General features: G+C 38.5%; 1 long non-coding RNA gene across 3 annotated transcripts in view; it reads left to right on the forward strand.

Annotated features, from left to right (window-relative positions):
- LOC134761951 (uncharacterized) overlaps positions 1 to 16,883 on the forward strand; it is a 375,518-nt gene that overhangs the window by 123,721 nt on the left and 234,914 nt on the right. For all 3 annotated transcript variants that reach the window (XR_010141222.1, XR_010141220.1, XR_010141221.1), the window contains exon 3: positions 15,239 to 15,302. This is a non-coding gene — a long non-coding RNA (uncharacterized LOC134761951). The remainder of the gene's footprint in view (positions 1 to 15,238; positions 15,303 to 16,883) is intronic.

Below are 16,883 nucleotides of genomic sequence, written 5' to 3' on the forward strand. Positions count from 1 at the left end.
TTGTGATGTTAGGGTGTCAGTTTTGGATCTTTCCTGCTTTCTCTTGTGGGCATTTAGTGCTGTAAATTTCCCTCTACACACTGCTTTGAATGCATCCCAGAGATTCTGGTATGTTGTGTCTTTGTTTTCGTTGGTTTCAAAGAACATCTTTATTTCTGCCTTCATTTCATTATGTACCCAGTAGTCATTCAGGAGCAGGTTGTTCAGTTTCCATGTAGTTGAGCATTTTTGAGTGAGTTTCTTAATCCTGAGTTCTAGTTTGATTGCACTGTGGTCTGAGAGACAGTTTGTTATAATTTCTGTTCTTTTACATTTGCTGAGGAGTGCTTTACTTCCAACTATGTGGTCAATTTTGGAATAGGTGTGGTGTGGTGCTGAAAAAAATGTATATTCTGTTGATTTGGGGTGGAGAGATCTGTAGATGTCTATTAAGTCCACTTGGTGCAGAGCTGACTTCAATTACTGGATATCCTTTTTTACTTTCTGTCTCGTTGATCTGTCTAATGTTGACAAATCTAGAAGAAATGGATAAATTCCTCGACACATACACTCTCCCAAGACTAAACCAGGAAGAAGTTGAATCTCTGAATAGACCAATAACAGGAGCTGAAATTGTGGCAATAATCAATAGCTTACCAACCAAAAAGAGTCCAGGACCAGATGGATTCACAGTCGAATTCTACGAGAGGTACAAGGAGGAACTGGTACCATTCCTTCTGAAACTATTCCGATCAACGGAAAAAGAGGAAATCCTCCCTAACTCATTTTATGAGGCCAGCATCATTGTGATACCAAAGCCGGGCAAAGACACAACCAAAAAAGAGAATTTTAGACCAATATCCTTGATGAACATTGATGCAAAAATCCTCAATAAAATACTGGCAAACTGAATCCAGCAGCACAGCAAAAAGCTTATCCACCATGATCAAGTGGGCTTCATCCCTGGGATGCAAGGCTGGTTCAATATATGCAAATCAATAAATGTAATCCAGCATATAAACAGAACCAAAGACAAAAACCACATGATTATCTCAATAGATGCAGAAAAGGCCTTTGACAAAATTCAACAACCTTCATGCTAAAAACTCTCAATAAATGAGGTATTGATGGGACGTATCTCAAAATAATAAGAGCTATCTATGACAAACCCACAGCCAATATCATACTGAATGGGCAAAAACTGGAAGCATTCCCTTTGAAAACTGGCACAAGACAGGGATGCCCTCTCTCACCACTCCTATTCAACACAGTGTTGGAAGTTCTGGCCAGGGCAATTAGTCAGGAGAAGGAAATAAAAGGTATTCAATCAGGAAAAGAGGAAGTCAAATTGTCCCTGTTTGCAGATGACATGATTGTACATCCAGAAAACCCCATTGTCTCAGCCCAAAATCTCCTTAAGCTGATAAGCAATTTCAGCAAAGTCTCAGGATACAAAATCAATGTACAAAAATCACAAGCATTCTTATACACCAATAACAGACAAACACAGAGCCAAATCATGAGTGAACACCCATTCACAATTGCTTCGAAGAGAAGAAAATACTTAGGAATCCAACTTACAAGGGACGTGAAAGACCTCTTCAAGGAGAACTACAAACCACTGCTCAATGAAATAAAAGAGGATACAAACAAATGGAAGAACATTCCATGCTCATGGGTAGGAAGAATCAATATCGTGAAAATGGCCATACTGCCCAAGGTAATTTATAGATTCAATGCCATCCCCATCAAGCTACCAATGACTTTCTTCACAGAATTGGAAAAAACTGCTTTCAAGTTCATATGGAACCAAAAAAGAGCCCGCATCGCCAAGTCAATCCTAAGCCAAAAGAACAAAGCTGGAGGCATCACACTACCTGACTTCAAACTATACTACAAGGCTACAGTAATCAAAACAGCATGGTACTGGTACCAAAACAGAGATATAGATCAATGGAACAGAACAGAACCCTCAGAGATAATGCCGCATATCTACAACTATCTGATCTTTGACAAACCTAAGAAAAACAAGCAATGGGGAAAGCATTCCCTATTTAATAAACAGTGCTGGGAAAACTGGCTAGCCATATGTAGAAAGCTGAAACTGGATCCCTTCCTTACACCTTATACAAAAATTAATTCAAGATGGATTAAAGACTTAAACATTAGGCCTAAAACCATAAAAACCCTAGAAGAAAACCTAGGCATTACCATTCAGGACATAGGCATGGGCAAGGACTTCATGTCTAAAACACCAAAAGCAATGGCAACAAAAGCCAAAATTGACAAATGGGATCTAATTAAACTAAAGAGCTTCTGCACAGCAAAAGAAACTACCATCAGAGTGAACAGGCAACCTACAAAATGGGAGAAAATTTTCCCAACCTACTCATCTGACAAAGGGCTAATATCCAGAATCTACAATGAACTCCAACAAATGTACAAGAAAAAAACAAACAACCCCATGAAAAAGTGGGCAAAGGATATGAACAGACACTTCTCAAAAGAAGACATTTATGCAGCCAAAAGACAAATGAAAAAATGCTCATCATCACTGGCCATCAGAGAAATGCAAATCAAAACCACAATGAGATACCATCTCACACCAGTCAGAATGGCAATCATCAAAAAGTCAGGAAACAACAGGTGCTGGAGAGGATGTGGAGAAATAGGAACACTTTTACACTGTTGGTGGGACTGTAAACTACTTCAACCCTTGTGGAAGTCAGTGTGGCGATTCCTCAGGGATCTAGAACTAGAAATACCATTTGACCCAGCCATCTCATTACTGGGTATATACCCAAAGGACTATAAATCATGCTGCTATAAAGACACATGCACACGGATGTTTATTGCGGCACTATTTACAATAGCAAAGACTTGGAACCAACCCAAATGTCCAACAATGATAGACTGGATTAAGAAAATGTAGCATATATACACCATGGAATACTATGCAGCCATAAAAAATGATGAATTCATGTCCTTTGTAGGGACATGGATGAAATTGGAAATCATCATTCTCAGTAAACTATCGCAAGGACAAAAAACCAAACACCGCATGTTCTCACTCATAGATGGGAATTGAATAATGAGAACACATGGACACAGGAAGGGGAACATCACACTCTGGGGAATGTTGTGGGGTGGGGGGAGGGGAGAGGGATAGCATTAGGAGATATACCTAATGCTAAATGACGAGTTAATGGGTGCAGCACACCAGCATGGCACATGTATACATGTGTAACTAACCTGCACATTGTGCACATGTACCCTAAAACTTAAAGTATAATAATAATAAAAAATAAAAAATTAAAATAAAAAAAAAAATAAGTTCCAATTCCAAACAGTATCTTTGTGAATATGTAAAACTGAATGTTTTTATCAGCATTCCAATCACCTCTAGAATGTTTTGCTGGTTAGAAATTTCCTCCGCCAGATCCCTTAAATCATCTCTCTCAAGTTAAATGTTCCAGAGATCTCTAGGGCAGAGGCAAATGCCGCCAGTCTCTTTGCTAAAGAATAACAAGAGTCACCTTTGCTCCAGTTCCCAACAAGTTTGTCATTTCCATCTGTGACCACCTCAGCCTGAACTTTATTGTCCGTATCACTATCAGCATTTTGGTCAAAGTCATTCAACATGTCTCTAGGAATTTCCAAACTTTCCCACATCTTCTTGTCTTCTTTTGAACCCTCCAAGCTGTTCGAACCTCTGCTTGTTACACAGTTTCAAAGTTGCTTCCACATTTTCCAGTATCTTTGCAGCAGTGCCGCACTCTGTAACCAATTTACTGTATTAGTCTGTTATCATGCTGCAAATAGAGACCTATCCAATACTGAGTAACTTATAAAAGAATGAGGTTTAATGGACTCCCAGGTCCATATGGCTGGGGAGGCCTCAAAATCATGGAAGACAAGGGAAATGCAAAGGGACATCTTACATGGAGGCAGGCAAGAGGGCTTGTGTAGGAGAACTCCCCTATATAAAACTATCAGATCTCATGAGACTTACTCACTATCACTAGAACAGCATGGGAAAGACACACCTCCATGATTCAATTACCTCCCACTGGGTCCCTCCCATGACATGTGGGAATTATAGGAGCTACAATTCAAGATGAGATTTTGGTGGGGACACAGCCAAATCATATCAGTGGGTCTATCAGCTTGTCAGTGAAAACATGCCACTTGATGGTATGCTGATCATGAGACAAGCAGAGACATATTACGATAAACTGAAAATTAGAAGAAACTGTGAATATTGGACAGGCTGGTTTTAAAACTTTAAGAAAAGACACAGCATTAAATTTTTAAAGATTTATGTTGAAAAAAGTATCTGCTGATCATGAAGCAGTGGAGAAATTCATTGATGAGTTGGCCAGGGTCATCACTGATAAAAATTGGATGCCAGAACAGTCTATACTGCTGATTCAGCATCACTGTTTTGATATTATTGTTCCAGAAAGACACTGACTACAGCTGATGAGACAGCCCCTACAGGAATTAAAGATGTCAAGGACAGAATAACTGCACTGGTATGTGCTAATGTAGCAGGCATGCTTAAGTGTAAATTTGCTGTGATAAGAAAGTTTCTGTCCACAGTTTTCAAAAACAAAAAAATGAATTCTTATCACTGTTTTATTATGCTAACAAAAAGACATGGGTGGGCCAGGCACAATGGCTCACGCCTGTAATCCCAGCACTTTGGGAGGCCAAAGCGGGTGGATCACGAGGTCAGGAGATCTAGACCATCCTGGCTAACATGGTGAAACCCTGTCTCTAATAAAAATACAAAAAATTAGCTGGGCGTGGTGGCGGGCGCCCACAGACCCAGCTATGTGGGAGGCTGAGGCAGGAGAATGGCGTGAACTTGGGAGGCAGAGCTTGCAGTGAGCTGAAATTGCACCACTGCACTCCAGCCCGGGGGACAGAGTGAGACTGTGTCTCAAAATAAATGAATAAATAAATAAATAAATAAAAAGACATGGGTCACCAGGGACAACTTTTTGGTTAGTTTCACAAACATTGTTACCAGTGGCTTGTGCTCACTGCAGAGAAGCTGGACTGGATGACAACTGCAAGATTTTATTATTCCTCAACAACTGTTCTGCTCATCTTTCAACTGAAATTCTCATAAAAATAAAGTTTATGCCATGTACTTTTCTCAAGTGTGACTCCATTAATTTAGCCATATGACTGGAATATCCTTAGATTAATGAAGAGTAAATATAAAAACACCTTCTTGAATAGCATACTAGTAATAGTGAACAGAGGCATGGGTATGAAAGTTTTCAGAAGGAGTTTAGCATAAAGAATGGTGTATGTGCTGTTGTCAATGCTTAGAACACAGTGACTAAAGAGACAGTTGTGCATGCATGCCTGGCACAACCTCTGGCTTGTTACTATGTACAATGATAATGATGAACAAGGTGGTGATTTTGGAGGATTCCATCCACCAAGTGAGGAAAAAGATGATTGACCTAATCACACATGCAAAAAAAATGTACCTTCACAGCTCTTAAGTAAGCTGGAAGAAGTAGATATCGAGGAAGTTTTAACACTGATAATGAGGCTACAATACTTTATTCACTGGCTGGTGGTGAAATAGCTGAAATGGTTCTGAATCCAGGTTATTGTGATCTAGTGACTATAAAGGTGATGTTAACATTGTAGAAAAAGTGCCTATAGACAACATGGTGAAAATGTGTGATGGGCTTATTAAAGGACTATAGTAGCATGCATTCATAAAAGAACAAGAGATCATGTCAGTTTATAAAATCGAAGAGAGAATTCTAAGACAAAAGTTGTTATTAATGAGAAAGTTAACTCTGGTAGAAACATTTTAAAAAGCCATCCTGAAGAATGCCTCCTCATCCGTAGAGGATCCACTTCCTGGTCCCTAAACAGCTTCTGCTGTTTCTTCTCACCCAAAAAACAAAATAATGTGTACGGTAACCTTTTAGTCAAAATACAGCATCATAGATAGAGACTGAAGGCCTTTTATTGTTTGTTGTTCCAGTTGTTTAACAGCAGATCCAGGTATTCTGGTGATGCTATTGTCCTTAGTTACACTGAACATACTATTTTTCTCACTGTATTAATGGTATGCCATATTTTTACTGTTAAGTTCTTATTTGTAAGTAATAAAATTGGTAGCATATAAATTCAGTCAAGAATGATGGCAATGCCAAACAACCACACTCTTCACAAAGGTGGCTGAGATAGTGACACCTTTGCTTTCTGATGGTTCAATGTACACAAATTTTGTCTGATGCATACAATTATTTAAAATATTGTATAAGATTACCTTTAGGCTATGTATATAAGGTGTATATAAAACATAGATGAATTTCATGTTTAAATTTGAGTTCCATTCCCAAGACATTTCATAATGTATATGCAAATTTTCTAAGATCCAAGATCCAAAACACTTCTGGTCTAAGGCATTTTGGATAACAGCTACTCAACCTATAGTTATTTAGCATCTCCAAAGTCTTAAAATTAGACTTTTAAAATAAGTTAATATATTAATTAATTAAGATAATTAGTTAAATAGAAAATTACAGAGAATGGCAAGGTAGTCTTTAACCTGGAAGAGTTTGTACGTACATGGATTTAGTTTCAAAAAAGAAATGATTTACTCAAATTGAAGGCAAAGCATCTGTAGTAATTTTAGCCTTTTTAAATTCTTTTTTTTTTTTTTTGAGACTGTAAAAAACAGAATTTCAAGCATATGTGTGCTTTTTTTAATTGGATAGTCTTAATAGGGACAAGACCCTACTTTGGGATCAGAAGTGTCCTGAGTTTGATCTTTGCCATAGATGACACCCAGCTGTATAACATCAGCGGGTCAATTGCTAAGTTTATTTTCTCTTATTTAAGAAAAGGATAGAAGGGGAGTGGCCAAGCTGGCTAACTAGAAGCAGCCAGAATGCATGGCTGTCACAGAAAGGAACAGAAGGGGTGAGTAAAAACAACACCTTCAACTGAAACATCCAAGTGCTCTCACTGGGATTAATCAAGGAAACAAATTGACCCACAGAGAATGAAGAAAAGCAAGACAGGACAACAGCCCAACTAGGAGCAACATGGAGCCAAGCGACCCTCCCCAACCCAGGGAAGTGGTGAGTAAATGAGTGACCCCAGGAAACCATGCTTCTCCCACAGATCTTTACAACCCTCAGGTCAGGAGATCTCCTTGTGAACCCACTCCACTGGGGCCTTCAGCCTTCAGTCTGACAGAGCTACATGGAGTCTTGGCACAGCAGCCACTCAGGCATGCATGGAGACACTGGAGCCTTAGATAATTGGGCTTTCTGGCAAAAGTAGTGGCAGCTTCAGCAAAGTGGAAGCTTAGACTTTTGTATGTTCCCCTACGAAAGAGGCTGAATCCAGGGGACTGAGCAGCAATGGCCCCCAGGCCCCACTCCCATGGCACCTCACAATAGAAGCCACACTGGATCGCAATTCCAGCCAGCTACCAGTAGTGGCATTACAATTCCTAAAAAGGAGCTCCTGAGGCAAGGGATGGGCCACCATCTTTGCTGTTTGGGCACCTGAGCAATTCCGGCCTTCAGGCTTTGGAGAGTCTGAGCCAACCTGGGGTGGAAGGGATCCCCAAGCACAGCACAGCTGCTCTACCAAAACTTGTGGCCAGACTGCTGCTTTAAGCCGGTGCCTAATTCCATTCCTCCTCACCGGGTGGGGACTCCCAACTGCGGCATCCAGCCACCCCCACCCAAGCTCTCCAGCCGACAGAGATCTGAATTCGCCCTGGAATGGCGCTCCCAGAGGGAGGAGCAAGCCACCATCTTTGCTGTTGGGCAACTTAGCTGTTCCAGCCTTTGGGCTTCAGAGTGTCTGAGGTGATCGAGGGCTGAAGTGGACCCCTAGCACAGTACAGCTGCTCTAACAAAATGTGTCCAGATGCTTTTTTAAGTGGATCCCCATCCTGTTCCTCCTCACAGGGTGGAACGTCCCAGCTGGGGCCTCCAGCCACTTCTTACAAGTGCCTTTGGGCTGGCAACAGGTCTGTACCTCCCTGGGACAAAACTTCCAGAGGGAGGGACAGGCGGCCATCTTTCCTATTTTGCAGTCTTCACTGGTGACACCTCCAGGTTCTGGAAAATCTGAGGTGACTAGGGACTGTAGTGGGCCCCAAGCAAACCACAGTAGCCATACGGAAAAGTGGCCAGACTCAATGGGCAGTCCTCTAGTCTTGGGCCTCCAGCCACCCCCATATCTCCTCACTGGGCAGATCCTCTAGGCCTGGGCCTCCAGCCACCCCCCATCCCTGCCAGAGCTATTGAGCCAGTACCAACACAGCAACTCCCTGGAAAGAGCCTCCAATGTCAACTGAAAGCTTCTCAGCCACTGCCTCTGCAGTGGAACTGCTCTTGCCACTCTCAGACTAATGAAGGAGCAAAGGCCCTTCTCCACACCTCCAGCAAGCTGCAATTGACCCAAGGAGAGAAGGCCAGTTATTTCCCATGGGTCTCACACAAACCCCATGGCTCACCACCAGACAGGTTTCTCCTTGCTTGGGCCCACAGCTACAAACCCTCCATCTTGGGCTAACTGCACTGAGCGACTGCTGACCTGCATCTCTCTGAGGTGGAGCCCCCAGGAGTCAAGCAAACTACCTTTGGCTAGAACTACTGCTAAAATTTCTTCCTCTGCTACTACTAAGCTGGAAAGGGAACATAAATACTGTAATCACCCCAGAGCTGCAATGGGCAGCCGAGGAGTGCCAAGTTGTGAACTATAGCCAGCAATCAAGGGGGAGAGAAACCCACATTTTCAGAGCACCAAGAGGGAACAAGGCTGCAACTGAGAGGAAACAAAGGGGAGCCACACAACCAAACAAGAGTCTACCAGCTGACCTATAAGCCTAAGTGTCACCTGCTGGATAACACCTCAAAGCTTCAACATCAAAAATACCTCACTAACATACCCCTCTCTGAAACCAGAGACAAGAGGTCAGCTTCAAATTAAGACTGTACACAAAGCCTCAGCCAAGTGAAAACATTCAGAAAAGAAGCCTACTGACTGTACTCAATCCCCACGGCAGTTAAAGGATCACCCACATACTGATATGAGAAAAAACAATGCAAGAACTCTGGTAACTCAAATGTCCAGGGTGTCATATGTCCTCCAAATGACCATACCAGTTCTCCAACAAGAGTTCTTAGCCAGGTCGAACTGGCTGGATTGACAGAAATAGAATTCAGAATATGGATAGGAACAAAGATCATTGAGATTCAGAAGGATGGGGAAACCCAATCCAAGGAAAATAAGAAACACAATAAAGTGATACAGGAGCTGAAGGATGAAATAGCTGGAGTAAAAGAGAACCTAAGGAGTCTGACAGAGCTGAAAACAAAATACAAGAATTTCACAATGCAGTTGCAAATATTAACAGCAGAATAAATCAAACTGAGGAAATAATCTCAGAACTTGAAGAATGGTTCTCTGAAATAAGACAGTCACACAAAAATAAAGAAAAAGGAATAAAAAGGAATGAAGGAAACCCCGAGACGTGTGGAATTATGTAAAGAGGCCAAGTCTACAAATCATTGGCATCCCTGGAAGGGATGGGGAGGCAGCAAACAACTTGGAAAATATGTTTCAGGATATCATCCATGAAAACTTCTCCAACCTTTCTAGAGAGGCCAACAGTCAAATTCAGGAAATACAGAGAACTCCTGGAAAATTCTACACAAGAAAGGTATCTCTCAGACACAAAATTGTCAGATTTTTCAAGAATGAAAGGAAAGAAAGAATGTTAAAGGCAGCTAGAGAGAAAGGGCAGGTCACCTACGAAGTGATCCCCATCAGGCTAAAAACAGACCTCTCAAGTGAAACCCTATAAGCTAGAAGAGATTGGGTGCCTATATTTAACATTCTTAAAGAAAGAAATTTTCAACCAGGAATCTCATATCCAGTCAAACTAAGCTTCCTAAGTGAAGGAGAAATAAGACCCTCTTCAGATAAGCAAATGTTGAGGGACTTTATTACCATCAGGCCTGCCTTATGAGAGATCTTACAAGGAGTACTAAGTATAGAAAGAAAGGACTACTACCAGCTAATAAAAAAACACATTTAAACACACAGATCAGTGTCACACATAAACCACATAAACAAGCCAACTTAATAACCAGCTAAAAGCACAATGACAGGATCAAATCCACACATATCAATACTAACCTTGCGTGTAAACAGGCTAAATGCCCCGCTTAAAAGACAGAGTGGCAAGATGGATAAAAAAGCAGGACCCAATCAATGGTAGGCTGTCTTCAAGAGACCCATCTCACATGTAATGACACTCATAGGCTCAAAATAATGTGATGGAGAAAAGCCTCCAAGCAAATGAAAAAAAGGAAAAAACAGGGTTTCAATTTTAATTTTAGACAAAACAGATTTCAAACCAACAATGATCAAAAAAGACAAGGGAGGGCATTACATAATGCTAAAAGGGTTCAATTCAATAAGAAGACCTAACTATCCTAAATATATATGCACCTAACACAGGAGCACACATATTCACAGATACTTAGGGTGAAGATGAGAAAAAAAAATTCCCCCTGCTTCCTGAAGCGGTAGAAGAATTTAACCATTTCAAATACACTGTTTGTGTTCTGTTCTCAATTAACAAAGACCTGTTCTCAAGGGAAACTGTTTTGCCAGAGCCTAACCTACCTACAGAGAAAGGGAAGATAAATACCCATCTCCAGCAACCCTCAGGATTCCTGTCTCACCTAAGGGGATTGAAGGGAAGCTGAGAAGTTCTTGTGAAGGTCACAGCTTAGAGATACTGGGCCACTTAAAGACTGAGATATGATGTGGGAATATAGAATGTTTCTGACCCCTCAACCCTTGCCCCTGTATCTACAGACCTCCTGTATGATAACTGAAAATTAAAACTGAAAAAAATGTAAGATTCAACCTTCTTCAAGAAGGAATCTCTAGGAAAACTCAAAAGTAATGTGAGAGACAAAAATGAGGTCAGAAGTGGAAAATTTAGCCCCTGATAACTGCAGTTGTAACCAATGGTAAACACAGTCTAACTCTTAGCCAGAAAATCATAAACCCTAAGATGACTATAAACTTTTTTAACTTAGTGATATGTATTTAGGTTTCATCCATGTAATTTTATGGCTTAATAGCTCATTTCTTTTTTATTTTTAAAGAATATTCTGTCATATGGGTATGTTATAATTTACATACTCACATATTGGATTATATCTTGTTGCTTCCAATTTTGGGTAATTGTGAATGAAGTTGTTAAAAACTTACATGTGCACAATTTTGTGTGGACATGGGTTTTCAGATCAGTTAGGTAAATGGATAAGAGTGCAATTTCTGAAAAATGTAGTAAAATTTTGTTCTTCTCTGTAAGAAACTGCCAAGCTGTTTTCCAAAGTGTCTGTATTATTTTGCATTCCTGCCAGCAATGAAAGAGATTTCTTATTCTCTACATTCTTGCTAGCATTTTGTATTGTCAGTTTTGTTTGATTAAAGCCATTGTAAAAGGTATGTAATGGTATCTTATTTTTGCTTAAATTTGTAATTTCTTAATTACATATTATATTGAGCATTTTTTCATGTACTTATTTATCATCCGTATACCTTCTTTGCTGAGGCGTCTGTCAAGATCTTTTGCCTATTTATTTATTTATTAATTTTAACATTTATTTTCATTTCAGTGGTACATGTGCAGATTGGTTTCATAATTAAATTGTATGTTGCGGTGGTTTGTTGTACATATTACTTCATCATCCAGGTAATAAGCATAATGCCAAATAAGTAGTTTTTCAATCCTCACTTCCTGTCACCCACCAACCTCAAGTAGGCCCTGGTGTCTATTATTTCCTTCTTTGTGTCCTTGCGTGCTCAATTTTGAGCTCTCACTTGTAAGGGAGAACATGTGGTGTGTGGTTTTCTGTCCTAAATTAGTTCAATTAGGATAATGGCCTCCAGCTTCATCCATGTTACTGCAAATGACATGATCTCATTCTTTTTTATGACTGTATAGTATTCCATGAGATATATGTACCACATTTTCTTTATCCAATCTACCATTGATGGGCATTTAGGTTGATTCCCTGTCTTTGCTATTGTAAATGGCTGGAATGAACATATGTGTTTATGTGTCTTTATGGTAGAATAATTTATATGCCTTTAGGTATATACCCAAAATGGTATTGCTGGGTTAAATGGTAGTTCTACCTTATTTGATAAATCTCAAAAGTTCTTTCCACAGTGGCTGAACTAGTTTACATTCCCACCAGCAATGTATAAGCGTTCTCCTTTCTCTGCAACTTTGCCAGCATCTACTGGTTTTTGACTTTTTAATAATAGCCCTTCTGACTGGTGTGAGATGGTATCTACCTCATTGTGATTTGGATTTGCATTTATCTGATGATTAATGATGTTGAGCCTCTTTTCATATGTTTGTTGGCTACATATATGTCTTCTTTTTAAAAGTATCTGTTAATGTAATTAGATTACTTTTTAATTGGGTGGTTTGCTTTTTGATTGTTAATTTGTTCAAGTTCCTTATTGATTCTGGATATTAGACCTTTATCAGATGCATAGTTTACAAATATTTTATCCCATTTTGTGGGATATTTATTTACTCTGTTGATAGTTTCCATTGCTGTGTAGAAACTCCTTAGTTGTATTAGGTCTCATTTGTCAATTTTTATTTTTGTTACAATTGAGTTTGAGGACTTAGTCATAAATTCTTCCCTGAGGCTGATGTCCAGAATGGTGTTCATTAGGTTTTATTCAAGGATTTTTATAGGAAAGGGTCCAGATTCAGTCTTCTGCATATGGCTAACCAGTTATCCCAGCACCATCCACTGCTTGTTTTTGTCAAGATCAGATCATTGCAGGTATGTGGCTTTATTTCTGGGGTCTCTATTCTGTTCCATTGTTCTATGCATCTCTTTGTACTAATATCATGCTGCTTTGGTTACTGTAACCTTGTAATATAGTTTGAAGACAGGTAATGTGATGTCTCCAGCTTTGTTCTTTTTGCTTATGATGCTTTGGCTATTGTGCTTATTTTTGGTTCCTTGTTAATTTTAGAATACTTTTTTCTGATTCTGTGAAGAATGTCATTGGCAGTTTGATAGGAATAACACTGAATTTGTACATTTCTTTGGACATTATGGCTATTTTAATAATATTAATTCTTCCTATCTATAAGCACAGAATGTTTTTCTATTTGTTTGTGTAGTCTCTGATGTTTTTCAGCAGTGTTTCATAATTTTCATTGTAGAGATCTTTCACCTCCCTCGTTAGCTGTATTCCTAGGTATTTTATTTTTGTGTGTGGCTATAGTGAATGTTGCTCATTTTTAAAATTGGGTTGTTTATTTTCTTATTGTTGAGTTTCAAGTGTTTTTGTATATGTTGCATAAATATCAGATATTTGTTTTTCAAATGTTTTTTTCTGAGTCTATGGCTTGTTTCTTTTATTCTCTTTGCAGTGCCTTTTTCATAGTAAAAGTTTTTAATTAAAAAACTTTCATATCATGTTTTTCTTCATGGTTTGTACTTCTGATATTTTATCTACAAAATCAAGCCAAAAGTAAGATCCCCCATATTTTCTTCTGGAAATTTTATAAGTCTAGGATGAATTCTAACTTCATTATTTGTGTAAGGTGCAAATTCAATGAGGTACATTTTTGTGTATCAATATCCACTTATTCCAACATCATTTGTTGGAAAAACTAATCCTTTACATTTAAATTGCCTTTGTCAAAGATCAGTTGACTATATATGTTTGGGTCTATTTGTGGCATTTATATTTTGTTCTATTTATATATTTCTATATTCTTTGACCAATACCATGCTGTCTTGATAACAGTAGACATATAGTAAGTCTAGAAATAGATTGTGTACATCACATATACTCAAACTTGGTTCTTCTTAAGTTTTGTGTTGGCTATTCAAGGTCTTTTCCCTTTTTGTATAAACTTTAGAATAAATTTTGTTTAATGTGGCATTGAATCAATAGATCAAGTTAAGAAAAATGAACTTTTTAACAATATTGAGTCTTTTATCCTTTCTTTTCTTTTTTTTTTTTCTTTTTCTTTTGAGATGGAGTCTTGCTCTGTCACCAGGCTAGAGTGCAGTGCAGTGGTGTGATTTTGGCTCACTACAACCTCCGCCTCCCAGGTTCAAGTGATTCTGCTGCCTCAGCCTCCTGAGTACCTGGGACTATAGGCATGCACCACCACACCCAGCTAATTTTTGTAGTTTTAGTAGAGATGAGGTTTCACCATTTTGGCCAGGATGATTTCAATCTCTTGACCTCGTGATCCACCCACCTCAGCCTCCCAATGTGCTAGGATTATAGGCATGAGCCACCGTGCCTGGCCGACAATATTGAGTCTTTTAATTCATGAGCTATCTTTCCATATTTAGAGCTTCTTCAACTTTTTTCATTAGTATTTTATAGTTTACTCATATATTGGTTTTTAAATATATTTTGTTAGATTTATACCTAAGTATTTCTCTTTTAGTGATATTATAAATGACCTGTTTTCAAATTTCAAATTATAAATATTCCTTGCTTGTATATAAGAAAGCAATTGAATTTTTTTTTTTTTTTTACTTTAAGCTCTGGGATACATGTGCAGAATGTGCAGGCATGTTACATAGGTATATATGTGCCATGGTGGTTTGCTGCACCTAACAACTCGTCATCTGGGTTTTAAGTCCCACATGCATTAGGTGTTTGTCCTCATGCTCTCCCTCCCTATATTCCCCACTCCCCCAATAGGCCCTGGTGTATAACATTTCCCTCCCTGTGTCCATGTGTTCTCATTGTTCAACTCCCACTTATGAGTGAGAACCTGCAGTGTTTGGTTTTCTGTTCCTGTGTTTGCTGAGAATGATGGCTTCCAGCTTCATCCATGTCCCTGCAAAGGACATGAACTCATTCTTTTTTTTTATGGCTGCATAATATTCCATGGTGTAGATGTGCCACATTTTCTGTATCCAGTCTATCATTGATGAGCATTTGGGTTGGTTCCAAGTCTTTGCTATTGTAAATAGAGAAAGCAATTGACTTTTATACGTCAACCTTATATCCTGCAACTTTGCTATAATTGCTTATTAGTTCTAGGAGTTCTAGAAAATTTTAAATAGATGATTTTTTCGTTGAAGATTAAATATTTCTCTTCATACTCTTCTTTCTTGCATGTTTTCTGGCAGGAAGTATAATTCTTATATTTATTCCTTTACAGTGAATGTCTCCTACTGCCCCCACTTTGAAGATGATCTCTTTGTCTTTGGTCTTCTGCAGTTTGGGTAAGATGCACCCAAAGTTTTCATTATTAACCTGTATGATGTTATCTGAACTGCCTAGATCTGTGGTTTGGTGTTCATCATTAGTTAAAAGAAAAATTCTGTGCCATTATTACTTCAAAAATTTTTTTTGCACCCTTCCTTATTTTCTTTTGGTATTCCAATTATGTATTTTTTGCCTCTTTTGAAATTATCTTTTAGTTTTTGGTTATTCTTTTCCACTCATTTATTTTTCTCTTTGAATTTCAATTTTGGGAGTTTCTATTGACTTATCTTTAAGTTGAATAATTCTTTTCTCATATTTTTTCAATGTACTATTGAATTAAAGAAATTATTTATTAAAGGAATAATTATTTATTTTTTGTTACAATGTTTTGGATTCTAGAATATTCTTTTGATTCTTTCTTAGAGTTTTTTTTGTGTGTGTATATTTCCCATCTGTACTTGCGTGTTTTCTACTTTTTTCATTAACACCTTAACATAATAATCATAATTGTTTCTAATTTCCATTGTGGAAATTCCAAAGTCTGTACCATATCTGAATTTGTTCTAATGATTGGTTTGTTTTCTGAAAGGTTTTTCTTGTCTATTAGCATATCTTGAAATTTTTTTACTGAAATATGAACATGACATACTATTTAATAGAAGCTGAGGTAAATGAGCCTACCTTAATGTGACCTTTATGTTAATCTGGCTATGATTTGGGTTGTCTGCTATAGCTGTAAGTGTTAGAGGTTACAATTTCTTCTAGCTCCTGTTTTTTGTCTGCTCTGTTGTCTTTGGTTTTCCCTAAGAATTTCTTCTTAAATATAGTCTGCACATTGTGATTCTTTCAGTTGTAATCCACTGTTATTATACTGAAGCTCTGGTGATGTGGTATAGGGTGTAGGGAAGAGAAAGAGTTCTCTAATGCTATGATTAAATATTTATCAGTCTTTTAATGAGTCTGTATTCTGAATCTCTGACCTCACAATGTTTCTATGTTTTTGCTCCCTTATGTGAGACGGTGTGTACAAGGAATTGCAGTGGGTAATAGCCCTTCCCCCCAGGTTGGATAAGGCCCCGTAAAGCCTTTTCCTCTGAGTATTGGCCTTTGTTTGGAAAAATGTTCCGGGGATATTTTAAATTGGTTGCATTTTTTCTCCCTTGCCAGGAAGATGAAGATTTTTTTTTCTTGGCTCTTCACTGTAAAAACCTGGTGGGTTTTGTAGATGTAACATGTACAAAAGTGGGGTGTGTGTGTATGTGTGTGTGTGTGTGTGTGTGTGAGAGAGAGAGAGAGAGAGAAAGATGGAGAGAGAGAGAAAGGGAGCTGCTAAGACTGTGGCCCCAGGAGTTTTTTACCTTTATGGTACTCCACATTGAGCTTCTCACAGTTCTTCAAAGTTAACAATCAAGGGTTCTGACTAGTTTGTAGCTCCAATGTCTTCTTCAAGTAAGCTGATTGCAGCTGTGATTCTCTATATTCTCTATCTTTACTTGTCTCTCCAGATTTCAGGGTAGCAGTTTGTTCCGTAACCTCAATTTTTTGATGGGTTGAAGAAAAGTAATCAATTTCAGTGCAGCATGTTTTCTTGTTGCAAG

The sequence above is a fragment of the Pongo abelii genome, chromosome 7 (genome assembly GCF_028885655.2).
Source record: "Pongo abelii isolate AG06213 chromosome 7, NHGRI_mPonAbe1-v2.0_pri, whole genome shotgun sequence".
In the NCBI taxonomy this organism is placed as follows: Eukaryota; Metazoa; Chordata; class Mammalia; order Primates; family Hominidae; genus Pongo; species Pongo abelii.